Genomic DNA, 13,961 nt, shown 5'->3' with positions numbered 1-13,961 from the left:
CTTCTTTTTCATGATAGAAAAATGAGGAAGCTAAGAGAGTGAGAAGATGAAGGGATGGCCGAATGAATTGGAGAGTGGAGAGAGGTTATAACTGCATTTAATGCTGAGTGGAGAGAGTATTAATAGAATAATGGGCATTTAATGGAGCGGTTATCATCAAGGAAATCTTTTTAAAATTTAAAAAGTAACTGAAAGATCTTTTCCTTGAATCAAGGGAGAGAGTATGGAAAAAGATTTTGATTTGACATGAACTCTCCCTATAAAGATTTGATGTGATAACCTCCAAAAATTATTTTAAAAAAAATGATGAAGAAATCAAACGGGCCAGAGTCATGGAGTGGGTCAACAAAGTTTGGTAGGCCTTATGTTCAGTAACGCTTGTGATCAGTCTCCCCCTGTTTCCTGGCTTGTTCACTACCTTCCCAGATTTGTCTCCTTCCATCCTATGAGACAAAAACAAACAGAATCAATAAAATCACAAATTTTCAATAGAACTTAAATCCAGCATACCCAAAATGTTCCTTAATGAACAGAACCTATCTTCACACAAAGGTTTAGTGAATATATTAGCGAGTTGTTCTTCGGATTCACAAATTGAATATCAATAGTACCTTTTTGCACATGTTCTCTAATAAAATGATATCTAACTTCAATGTGCTTAGTTCTAGAGTGCAGAACAGGATTTTTTGAAATGTTTATTGCACTCATATTATCACAAAATAAAGGTATACTATTGATTTTCAATTTATAATCCTCTAACTGAGTTTTTAACTAAATTAATTGGGAACAACAAGCAGAGACAGATATGTATTCGGCTTCAGCCGTGGATAAAGTAACAATGGCTTGTTTCTTGCTAGACCACATGTTTTCTAGATGTGCTTCTTCTATCCACTCGATCTCCCGCATAATCTGCATCACAAAACCCTACTGCACAGAAATCATCAGATCTAGGATACCATAAGCCATAATCATATGTTCCCTTAATGTATCTAATAATTCTTTTGACGGCTGAAAGATGGGATTCTTTTGGGTGAGATTGAAATCTTGAACATATACCTACACTTTGAACAATATCTGGTCTAGAGGATGTAAGATACATGAGTGAACCTATCATTCCTCTATACCGTGTTTCATCCACATTCTTGCCGTTTTCATCCTTTTCAAGTTTAGCATTTGGATGCATAGGTGATAGCACGGAAACTTGTCTCTCAACAATTTTCCTTCGACAAGTATACCGAATTGTCGTCAAGTAAAAACTCACAATAGAGTGAGGTCGAATCCCACAGGGATTGATTGGTCAAGCAACTTTAATTAGAGAAATGTTCTAGTTGAGCGAAGCAAAATTTGGTTTGAGAGTTGCAGGAAATTAAATGGCGGGAAAGTAAATAGCAGAAAATGTAAATGCTGGAAGTAAAGAGCTGAAAGTAAATGACGAAAAGTAAATTGCAGAATTATAAATGGGAATGGGGAAAAAGCTCATGAAAGTAAATTGCAGAAATTAAAGAGAATGGGTAAGATCAGAAATGGGGATTCATTGGGCTTAGGAGATGTTGCATTCTCCGGATCAAGTTCATTTTCATCTCTTCCTTAATCAATGCATTCATTGATCTCCTTGGCAATCTTAAGTGATCGAATTCCAATTCCTTGGTAATTCAATCTCTCAAATCTTGATCAATAGCCAATTCCTTGGTCAATTGCTCATGAGAAGAGATGAAGTATGGTCACTGATTATACCACATGCATTCCCAAATCAAGTGTTGGTAGGATTATCGTCACCATACCCAACCAAACCCAATTTGGTCCAACATGAGAAAGCATTTCTAGCATGATCTCTTCATTCCTCTTCCAAGGTTCAGAAGAAATCCAAGTATGAATAGCTTCTTTTCCAAGATAGCTACCCAATTGGATGAAGATTGAAAGCTTTCTAGTAAAATCAAGAGAAAAGATAGAAGAAGAGTAATGAAAATTAGTATTGATCCATCAAATTACAACAGAGCTCCCTAACCTAATGAAAGCGGTTTAGTTGTTCATAGCTCTGGAAATGGAAAACAAAGATGGAGAATACATCATGAAAACTAGAACTAGAAGTGCAGAGAAAGTAAATTATACAGAGAGTAGTTCTCAATTTCCTATCCCCCTGAAAAGCTCTTTCTAATTCAAAACTACCCCTATATATATACTACTCTTCTGATCTTCTAGTTGGTTCTTTAAGTCTTGGATATGGGCCTTTAGATCTTGAGTTTGAAGCAGTTATACTCTTCAGTGGGCTTAGCTTTACTTGCAGAGAGAAAGTGTGAAGTAGATAGGGTGTTTAGCTCAGGACGTTAGTGGCGTTAACGTTAAGTGAGAGTGTGGGTTCGAGAACGTTAGTGGCAATCACCTTTTTCACTAACGTTCCTCACCCATGGATAATCCACGTTAACTTCAACGTTAGTGGCACCAACGTGACCACTAACATTGCCTCTTGGTCCTTCGCACACGTTATTGGGACTCACCTTTTTCAATAACGTTGAGAGTCCTCCCTCCCTACGTTAGAGTTCACGTTAACTTAGTTAACGTGGATCTTAACGTAGGCTTGCCAATTCTTCGAGAACGTTAGTGACACTTACCTTTGTCACTAACGTTCCAAGGTGCCCCTACTTCCCATGTTAGAGTCCACGTTAACTAAGTTAACGTGGCTTCTAACGTGGTAATGATAGCCATCTCCAACGTTAGTGAAAAAGGTGAGTGTCACTAACGTTGGCTCATCATCCTATCCTCAACGTTAGCTTCCACGTTTACTAAGTTAACGTGGCTCATGGTGGCTTGTGGTGGTACATCCCAACGTTAGTGACAAAGGTGAGTGTCACTAATGTTGGCGATTGTTTGCTTTCTCCATGTTAGCTTCCACGTTAACTAAGTTAACGTGGGAGTTAACGTGGCTCATTGTAGCTTGGCCAACGTTAGTGACAAAGGTGAGTGTCACTAACGTTGGCTTCTCTTTTGCTTCCCAACGTTAGAGTCCACGTTAACTGAGTTAACATGGAGGCTAACGTGGCCATTTATGAGCTTGGTCCAACGTTAGTGACAAAGGTGAGTGCCACTAACGTTGGCTCCACTTTCTTTCTTCCACGTTAGAGTTCACGTTAACTTAGTTAACGTGACTCTTAACGTGGGCTATGATGGCTTTGAGGACGTTATTGGCGATTACTTTTCTCATTAACGTTGCAAGCTAGCTCCCATTCCACGTTAGTGGTCACGTTAGTTAGACTAACGTGGCTGCTAACGTGGTTCTTTCTTGCTTCCTTTGTCCTGAAATCAAGCAATAAAGTGCATCAAAGTTCTAATCCACATCATGAGACATGCATCATCCAATTTGTCATCTAATTCATGCAAAATTCTCATGAAATCATGTAAAGTGCACAATGTATGCTTAAATCAAGATGTAAGTGAAATTCTACCCAAAACTTGCTTATTTCCTAAGAAAATGCATGAAACTACCCTAAAACAGTAAAGAAAAGGTCAGCAAAATTGGCCAAAATGCCCTGGCATCAATAGGTGTTCCAATTGGTTTAGAATTTTCAAGGCCAAATTTCTTAATTAATTCTTTTGCATATTTTCCTTGGTGAATAAAGATGCCCCTAGGAGTTTGTCTAATTTGGAGACCAAGAAAGAAGGTTAATTCTCCCATTAAACTTATTTCAAACTCACTAGTCATAAGTTTTTCAAACTCTTCACACAAGGTTTCATTGGCCGAACCAAACACTATGTCATCCATATAAACTTGAACAAGTAGAATATCATCATTAGATTCTTTGATAAATACAGTAGTATCAGTGGTACCCCTTTGAAAGTGATTTTCCAACAAGAAGGCACTAAGCCTTTCATACCAAGCTCTTGGAGCTTGCCTAAGCCCATAAAGAGCTTTTAAAAGTTTAAAAAGATAATTTGGATATTTTTTATTTTCAAAACCGGGGGATTGTGCCACAAATACTTCTCTATCTATAAAGCCATTAAGGAAAGCACATTTAACGTCCATTTGGAACATTTTAAAACCCTTATGGGCAGCATAGGCAAGAAGCAACCTAATTGCTTCCATTCTCGCTACCGGGGCAAAAGACTCATCAAAATCAATACCTTCCTCTTGATCGTAACCTTGGGCCACTAATCTAGCCTTGTTACGAACAACACTACCATCCTCTCCCAATTTATTTTTAAAGATCCACTTTGTACCGGTTACCTTCTAACCATTAGGATGGGGGTACAAGTGTTCAAACCTCATTCTTCTCAAATTGAGCAAGCTCCTCTTCCATGACTTTAACCCATGAGGGGTCTTCAAGGGCTTGCTTTACATTGAGAGGCTCTAATTAGGAAAAGAAAGCAACATTGCTTTGTTCAACTTGCTTCTTTCTTGAGTATCTAGTGGTCACTGACGTTGGGATTTTTGCCAGTAAAGAATTTCATAAAAACAGTCGTGTTGTAGATATAGTTTCTAAACCGACAGAAATCCCTTTGTACAAATGTTTTGGTTGTCACAAGTAACAAACCCTTTAAAAATTGTTAATCGAGTATTCAAACCTCGGGTCGTCTTCTCAAGGAACTGCAAGGAAGTATGTTCTTATTATTGGCTATAAAGGTTGTAATCGGGGTTTAGAAGGTGAGAAGCTAGTGATTTAAATGACAAGTAAAGTAAATGACAATTAAAATAAATAAATACTGTAAAGCAATTTTTGGCAAGGTAAGAGAAATTGGAAGTCCAACTTAGTTATCTCTCTCAACAATAATGAAAGTTGAATCTAAATTCCACTTAGTTAACCCTTACTAAAGCAAAGGAAAGTCAAGGGACTAATTAGTTTGACCTTCGAATCCTATTTAATTCCTAAGAAAAAAGTTGGGATTATTGAAGTTCAGTTCAATTAGCAAGATAGCGGTTATCAGTTATGTTGAGTTTGATAATGTTGAGTTACTGATTTCTTAACCAAGACCAAAAGGGGAAAAAGTAAAATTGCTGGAATAAAAATGTCCTTAGATGGAAAGCAATGGTAACATAAATTAAAGAGAAAGCAATCAATAACTGAAATACCTCAAATAATCATTAATGCAAATCATAACATGGAAAGGGTTCATAAGCCAAATTGGCAACATTTATAGATACGAATAAAAGCATTAAAGTAAAAGTAGCATAGAAACATAAATTAAAGTAAATATTAAACCTGGATCGAGAGTTACTCTTAAAAACTAAGAGAAGTCCTAAATCCTAATCCTAAGAGAGAGAGAGAAGAGAACCTCTCTCAAACTAAATCTAAATCATGGAAAGTGAGAATTGGTGAGCTCTCCCTGAATGGATGCATTCCCCCACTTTATAGCCTCTAGTCTGTGTGTTCTATACCTGGATCTGGGCCAAAAGGGCTTCAGAAATTGCTGGGGGTGTATTCTGTAAATTCTAATACGTGGCCTCTGTCACGCGTCCGCGTGGGTCACGCGGTCGCGTCATCTGGAGTTTTCCTTGTGGTGCGGTCGCGTCGGTCACGCGTCCGCATCGAATGCGCTATGCTCAAGTCACGCGGCCGCGTCAGTCATGCGGCCGTGTCGCTGCTTCTTCGCTCCTGGCACGCGATCGCGTCGTCCATGCGATCGCGTGGATGCCAGTTTCTTCAAAACTCCGTTTCTCACTTTCCTTCCATTTTTGTACGCTTCGTTTTCCATCCTTTGAGTCATTCTGTCTTAGAAAATCTGAAACTACTCAACACACTAATCACGGCATCGAATAGAAATAAAGGTAATTAAAATAATTAATTTTAAAGCTTAGGAAACATATTTTTCACATACATCACATAATAAGGAAGGGAAAGTAAAACCATGCAATTAATATGAATAAGTGGGTGAAGGATTGAATAAATTACTCAAACTAAGCACAAAATAACTCATGAAATATGGGTTTATCAGTCACGCCTTGGGAAGGATCACCATGATAAAATCATGGGGGAAACCCTTCAAAAACTTCCATTCTCTTGGCCTTTGAGGTGAGGATCTGACTTGATGAGCTTCAGCAATCTGGTCTGTTTCGGATTCTCTAACTGGTTCAGGAGACAAACTTGAAATGTCTCCTCCATCCTGATGAGACATTTCTGGACGGACAGGTGGTGCGGAATTTCTAACCACAAACTAACCGGCAAGTGCACCGGGTCGTACCAAGTAATACCTTACGTGAGTAAGGGTCGATCCCACGAGGATTGATGGATTAAGCAACAATAGTGTTTCCCAATAGGTTTCCCACATTTTAATCTATTCATAATTTTCTATCTTAAGCTAACCAAGGATTCAACTTGGGATTTTATTTTGTTTTTCTGCTTAAGGCTAGTAGTGTGGCTAAATAGAATAAAAGGGATTTTAAAGGCTCAAGGGGGGCTAACAAGGGTGATGTGAAAGGTAGGTTATTTTGGGGTAAGTGAGCTAAAATCAAATGATGGCCTTAATCATTCTTTTGGTATGTATCTATATTCTATATTCTATATTCTATAATTGGACATATAGATTAAAGCAAAGTAAAGAACATCAGAATAAAAAGAAGCGAAACACACAGGAATGAAATTATGGTTTGAATGCAACCATACAATTAAGCTCAAGACTCACATGCTGTGTGTTCTCTAACTCAAGCATCATATATCATTCATATATGTTATGCAGGTTTAGTTAAAAATTCCCATTATTCTCATAAAAAAAATTATTTAGGGTAGCCTTTAAAGTTTTAATGTTCCTCCTTGATGAAATGTTGTCAACTTAACTATATGATGTGATGCTATATATACAAGGTTTATGGATTCAAATCTATTATGTTCAATTTCCTAGCTTACTTCCTTTTTATATTTTTCAATTTAAACTATGCTATCTTATGCTAAAAAGGGTAAACTATACTAATTAATCCACTAATAAGTCAGAATTGCAAACTAAACTAAATAACTAAAAATATGAACTAAAAATACAAAATGCGGAAATAGAGTAAAAATACATAAAAGTAGCAATGTATAAGTACTCAGAAGATAATAGTAAAAAAAAAAGAAAAATACAGAAAAATATCCAAAATAAAAGAAAAAAGAGATGTAGTGGTTCACCAAAATAGAACGCCAGAGGTGGCGACCTCCCCACACTTAAAACGAAGCATCGTCCCTGATGCTCAGTCAAGCCGGGTGTGAAGGGGTGTCATCACTGGTAGGGATGGTAGCTGAAGGCTCTGTGGTGGTGGTGGGCTGAGCGTCTGGCTGCTGTAGAGGCGGTGCTGACTGGATCGGGATATCTGGATCTGCAGCCTCGATCTGATGCGTAACCTCCTGATGTGGTGCAGCCTGCTCTGTGCCTGCCTGCGGATGGGTCTCCTCCTGGGGCTCATCCTCCTCCTCTTCTGATGGCTCTGATGGTGTGTCGGGCTCGGAGGGGATGTCACCACCCTGTCGGATCATCAGCTTCAGATGCGAATAGCGTCGCTGGCTGCGACGCTCCAATCTCTCATACCGGCGCCGGTTACGGCGCTCCATCTGATCAAGCTGTCGGAATAGGCAGTGCACGAGGCGGTATACGGGCTCAGAGGCAGGTGGAGGTGCAGTGGTGGCAGCAGGGGTAGCAGGGGCAGCCGTAGATGAAGAGGGTCCAGCAGACGGTGGGGCTGTCTCATCAGTAGCAGTGAAGGGTGGTGGTCTGTAGCCCAAAGCTAGGAAGTTCCTGCTGTGAAGAATGATCTTCCTGCAGTCCGCCGCTGGTGGTCTCTCATCGGCATCCTCCCATGGCACGTCAGCTCGACGGCCTAGCTGTGTAACCAGATACGGAAAAGGGAGGGTGCCTCGGACGTGGACTCTGGCCATATAATGCCGGATAAAGCGTGGTAGATAAAGGTTCTTACCCTCCATTACACACCATAGGAGGGTGATCATAGCAGCCGGGATCTCCGTCTCATGAGTACTCAACATCACATAGTTGCTCAAGATCTGGTGCCATAACCGAGCCTCATCATTTAAGTACGCCCTCTTGATCCCTTTAGGCATGGTGCCTGACCCATCTCCCAAGGAACCGTCGGGTCGAGAGCTATCCGTGCCTTCATAGCATCCCAATCAAACTGCATCAGGCGTATGTCCTCCTCAGCCTTTTGATAACCATCAGGCTGATCGGACTTGGCTGGGAGCCAGAGAATGTCCTCTATGGCCTCCTCAGTGACCAGAATCTGCTTTCCTCTTAGGTTCATTGCATCGAGGGTGGTGATGTAGTAGTTGCAGTAGAATTCCCTGACCCAAGATGCATTGACCTCTGTCAGTGCTCTCTCCAGAAAGAACCAGCCTCTTTGCTTGATTTGCTCAGTGGTGTACTGCTGGAGTGCTTCTGGAATCCTCAGAGTTCTCTCCAGGTATAGATTCCTGGAGTTTGCAAATGCCGGATACTTCAGCTCACAGTATCGGTTTGCAAATTTTATTGAATCATTTGCAGGGAGTAGCTGGTCAGCTTTTTCCTGCTGTGTAAAGTTCTTCTCCCGCCATGAGGAATCATGCATTAGGTCAATGATGGACTGGGATGAATCTCCTCGTTTGCGCTTGCCAGTAGCTTTTCCTTTTCCTTTCCTCTGTGAGGCAGACATCCTAAAAAATGAAAAACCAGGATATATAAAAATAGGAAAGCAAGTAGGCATATAGGCAAAGAAAACACAAAGTGGCATGGGAGAATGAGAATGAGGTAAATGAGTTAAGTAAATGTGCATTAAGGATTGTATTGTTTAAAAGTTTGAAAGGAAGAAGTTACAGTCCAAAATGTATCAGAATTCAAGTTAAATGGAAAAATTGTCAGTATGCCATGGTTAGAGAGTTAGAGGAAAGTGAAAAATCAGAAAAGATATTTTAAAAGGTTAGTATGGTGAGAATTTGAAAAAGAAGTCAGTAAATTAAAATTAGTGAGTTAGTAAAAAGTGTGTTAAGGTAAGTGGCATAAAGAAAATATTCCATGTAACAAGGATTCACAGGTAGGAACTATAGTAACTCATAACCAAACAAGAAAAACAAGTAGATGCTGATTCAAATAGATATAAAGAAAGCAAAAATTGGAATCAAAACATCACAAATGCAGTTTATAAACCAGGAAATCAAAAAGTATAAGAAAGCATGCCCTGGCATTTATGAAATGGTTTGGATAAAGCAGTGGAAAATAGAGTTCAAATTGCCAAACCGAAATATGAATGAAAACATTTTTATAGAAATTTGGGCAGCATTCCGGCTAAAATTGGATTATCCCGGAAAATAAACAGCAATCAAAGCAGTTCATATGAATTAAAAAGTCAAGCTGCAGGTACATATATATAATATAAACATGAAAATTCAATGTAAAGAGCAGCAAAATACAAGAAATACATCATATGAACAAGATTACAGCAACAACAGATTTGCAAATATGACAAAACAGAAGCAAGAACAGTGCAAATAAATAGACCTAGAGCTACTAACCACAGCCTAATCTACCTAACAACCTAAAATCCACTACAACATGCATATCTAGCTATCCTAAACATGAACATAAACGGAGAAAAAATAAGAAAAACTACGAACGGATAAAAGGGCTTGCGTGCTGCGGAACCTGGAAGGCTGAACAAGGAGAGTAGGCAGGAAGGTGGTTGGATGGTGGTGATGGTGGCGTCCGGTGGTTGGCACGGTGGCTGGCAGTGACGTCCGGCGCGGCGGCTGGCGGCGGTGGGTACGGCGGTTGCTGCTGTTAGGGGGTAGGGGCTTTGGGAAGGGTAATGGGTGAAATAGGGGAGGGGGTTGGATAGGGGAGAGGGGGGGTGGCGCGGCTGGGATGGCCGGCGGTGGTGGGTGGTGGTTCACGGAGGGCAGTGGCTGGAAGGGGGTGGAGGAGTAAGAAAGAAGAAGAAAAAAGGGGAGGGGAAGGAAGGGTGTAGGTGGCGGTGGCGTCTGGGGGCGGTGGTGTCAGGCGGTGGTCGGGGCGGCGGCAATGGTGGCTGGGTGGTGGTTGAGAGTAGAAGAAGAAGAGAGGGAGAGGAAGGGGGTTCAGGGGCGGGGGGCGGCGCGATAATAGGGTTTGCGTGATCTGAGGGGGTTTAAATTGGAATCCACGCGGCCGCGTGGTGCACGCGGTCGCGTGATGGGGGTGGAGACGGAGGTGACGCGATCGCGTGGGTCGCGCGATCGCATGGAGGGGGTAGAAGAGGGGGTGACGCGATCGCGTGGGTCGCGCGATCGCGTTGCTGGAATTTGTGCTAGACGCACGACTCCAGCGTCGTTTCAGCGCAACTCTCTGTCTCCTTCGAGGGTGTTGTGCAATCCATGCGACGCGATCGCGTCGCTCACACGGTCGCATGGGATTGGTTTTGTGCATGTGACGCGATCGCATGGGGCATGCGATCGCGTGGCCAATTTGTGCAAAACGCACAAGGGCCACACGATTCCAGCCTAACTTTCTGGACGTTGGATTTTGACGCCGATCTCCAAGGCACGCGGCCGCGTGGATGACGTGGTGGGTTGTCTCCCACCTAGCACTTTTAGTTAAAGTCCTTAAGTTGGACATTGGAAGAGCTTCCTGCTATGGCGGCTTATGCTTAAATTCATCCAGAAATCTCCACCAATGCTTGGAATGCCAATAGCCTCCGGGGTCCCAAACTAGACACGTGAAGCTTCTGAGTAGCTTCAAACAGATTCTCAGGCTCCCGGGGTGACGAATGTCAGAATAGAATCCATGATCCCAAGCCTTGTTTTTAAATCCGCCTCCGTCTTGATCTATATTTTTCCATCCGGGCGGTTTAAAAAGTAGAATCTCACCATGGTGACCAAACGTTCTCCGTGATCCATGCAATTGAGCATGATACCAATCCGTGCACTTCAAGTTGAAGCGTGGAACCTTATTGAATCTTGTGCACTAGCTCTGAGCACGAGCCATTTCCCTCTTACTCTTAAAGCCGCAGAGAGCTCTAAGCTGGCCATCTGTTTCAAGTAAACCATATTCAAGTGAATAAGTAAAGTTAAAAGTTAAGGATTGTACCCACTTGAAGCTTGTATTAGGTGGTAATGGCCTCGGGGAAGGTGTTTCTGGTGGTTCTGGAAGTTTTACTCCCTTGTGCTCTTCTGTGAATTCCTCCACTTCCTTGTAAGGTTCTTCAAATGCATCTGAGTCCTGGTCAAAGTCTTCTATGTCTTCCTCATCACTTGAGTCATAGATTGGAGGTTGAGAGAAATCTACCTCTGTATCATCTTCGTATTCAATTGGGGAAGATCCTTCGATCTTAGAGAATTCACTTGTGGATGCAAGTTCATCACTAAGAAAAATTGACTTGTGACTATCATCATCAAGGGAATTTGTGTCCTGGGTTATTCCGTCTAGTTCTTCATAAACGACTTGCCTTGGGGAATGTGCAATATCCTCCTTAGCATCAACTGTAGCGTCCTTGACGGAGTTCTCCTCAGTTCTGGATTCCCATGGAGGTTCAGCATCTCCTAGATCTTCAACCAACTCTTCTTCTTGTACAATGACAGCTTCTTCTACTTGTTCTAGTACGAATTCATGCTCTGTTTTGTTCAATGGAGTTTCTAATGTTTCCTTCATGCTACGCTCTTCATTAGACTGTCCACATGGGGCTGTGGCTGATCCTTGTATATTTGAGCGCCTAGAAACCCATTGAATTATTGCTTGCTCCAGTTGTCGAATGGTTGTTTGAAGTTTATTTACTGTTTCCTTTAGGCGAACCTCTGCTTCTCGGGCTGCCGGATTTGGACATGATGCATAGGAAAGTGGTGGTGATTGGGAGTGATTGGATTGGTACTGGGGTAAGGAAGGATCATATGGTGGCGAATGGTGAAGAGAAGCTTGTGAGTGTGGTGGTTCGAGGTTATGTTGAAAGGATGGTTTATATGCACGGGGTGGGGCTTGTTGGTATTTACAAGGTTGTCCACCATATCTTTCAGCTGGGTATGCATTGTAGAATGGTCCTTGTCCATGATATCTCGGAGGGTGTTGTTGCCTAAAGGGTTGATTAGATCCTCTTGGCTCCATCCATCCTTGATTGGTCTGACCTTGATGCATATTCCTGCTGTAACTTCTATTTCCTTCAACAAAGTTAGAACCAAACTCAAAACGAGAGGGGTGAGAGTTCATGGTAGAAGATAAAATTAAAAAGGAAAAAAATAAAAAAATAAAAATAAATAAACAAGCAAAAGAAAAATATTTACAATAACCAATAATAAGGCACACGTTAGCAGTTCCCCGGCAACGGCGCCATTTTGACGTTGGGATTTTTGCCAGTAAAGAATTTTATAAAAACAGTCGTGTTGTAGATATAGTCTCTAAACCGACAGAAATCCCTTTGTACAAACGTTTTGGTTGTCACAAGTAACAAACCCCTTAAAAATTGTTAACCGAGTATTCAAACCTCGGGTTGTCTTCTCAAGGAACTGCAAGGAAGCATGTTCTTATTATTGGCTATAAAGGTTGTAATCGGGGTTTAGAAGGTGAGAAGCTAGTGATTTAAATGACAAGTAAAGTAAATGACAATTAAAATAAATAAATACTGTAAAGCAACTTTTGGCAAGGTAAGAAAAATTGGAAGTCCAACTTAGTTATCTCTTTCAACAATAATGAAAGTTGAATCTAAATTCCACTTAGTTAACCCTTACGAAAGCAAAGGAAAGTCAAGGGACTAATTAGTTTGACCTTCGAATCCTATTTAATTCCTAAGAAAAAGTTGGAATTATTGAAGTTTAGTTCAATTAGCAAGATAGCGGTTATCAGTTATGTTGAGTTTGATAATGTTGAGTTACTGATTTCTTAACCAAGACCAAAAGGGGAAAAAGTAAAATTGCTGGAATAAAAATGTCCTTAGATGGAAAGCAATGGTAACATAAATTAAAGAGAAAGCAATCAATAACTGAAATACCTCAAATAATCATTAATGCAAATCATAACATGGAAAGGGTTCATAAGCCGAATTGGCAACATTTATAGATACGAATAAAAGCATTAAAGTAAAAGTTGTATAGAAACATAAATTAAAGTAAATATTAAACCTGGATCGAGAGTTACTCTTAAAAACTAAGAGAAGTCCTAAATCCTAATCCTAAGAGAGAGAGGAGAGAACCTCTCTCAAACTAAATCTAAATCATGGAAAGTGAAAATTGGTGAGCTCTCCCTGAATGGATGCATTTTCCCACTTTATATCCTCTAGTTTGTGTGTTCTGTACCTGGATCTGGGCCAAAAGGGCTTCAGAAATCGCTGGGGGCGTATTCTGTAAATTCTGATACGTGGCCTCTGTCACGCGTCCGCATCGAATGCGCTATGCTCAAGTCGCGCAGCCGCGTTAGTCATGCGGCCGTGTCGCTGCTTCTTCGCTCCTGGCACGCGATCGTGTCGTCCATGCGATCGCGTGGATGCCAGTTTCTTCAAAACTCCGTTTCTCACTTTCCTTCCATTTTTGTACGTTTCCTTTTCCATCCTTTGAGTCATTCTGCCTTAGAAAATCTGAAACTACTCAACACACTAATCACGGCATCGAATGGAAATAAAGGTAATTAAAATAATTAATTTTAAAGCTTAGGAAACATATTTTTCACATACATCACATAATAAGGAAGGGAAATTAAAACCATGCAATTAATATGAATAAGTGGGTGAAGGATTGAATAAATCACTCAAACTAAGCACAAAATAACTCATGAAATATGGGTTTATCAGTCACGCCTATGGAAGGATCACCGATGATAAAATCATGGGGGAAACCCTTCAAAAACTTCCATTCTCTTGGCCTTTGAGGTGAGGATCTGACTTGATGAGCTTCAGCAATCTGGTCTGTTTCGGATTCTCTAACTGGTTCAGGAGACAAACTTGAAATGTCTCCTCCATCCTGATGAGACATTTCTGGACGGACAGGTGGTGCGGAATTTCTAACCACAAACTAACCGGCAAGTGCACCGGGTCGTACCAAGTAATACCTTACCTGAGTAAGGGT

This window comes from Arachis ipaensis, chromosome B2, assembly GCF_059453495.1.
Source record: "Arachis ipaensis isolate K30076 ecotype BB chromosome B2, ASM5945349v1, whole genome shotgun sequence".
Lineage (NCBI taxonomy): Eukaryota > Viridiplantae > Streptophyta > Magnoliopsida > Fabales > Fabaceae > Arachis > Arachis ipaensis.
Note: the sequence above shows the minus strand (reverse complement) of the source record.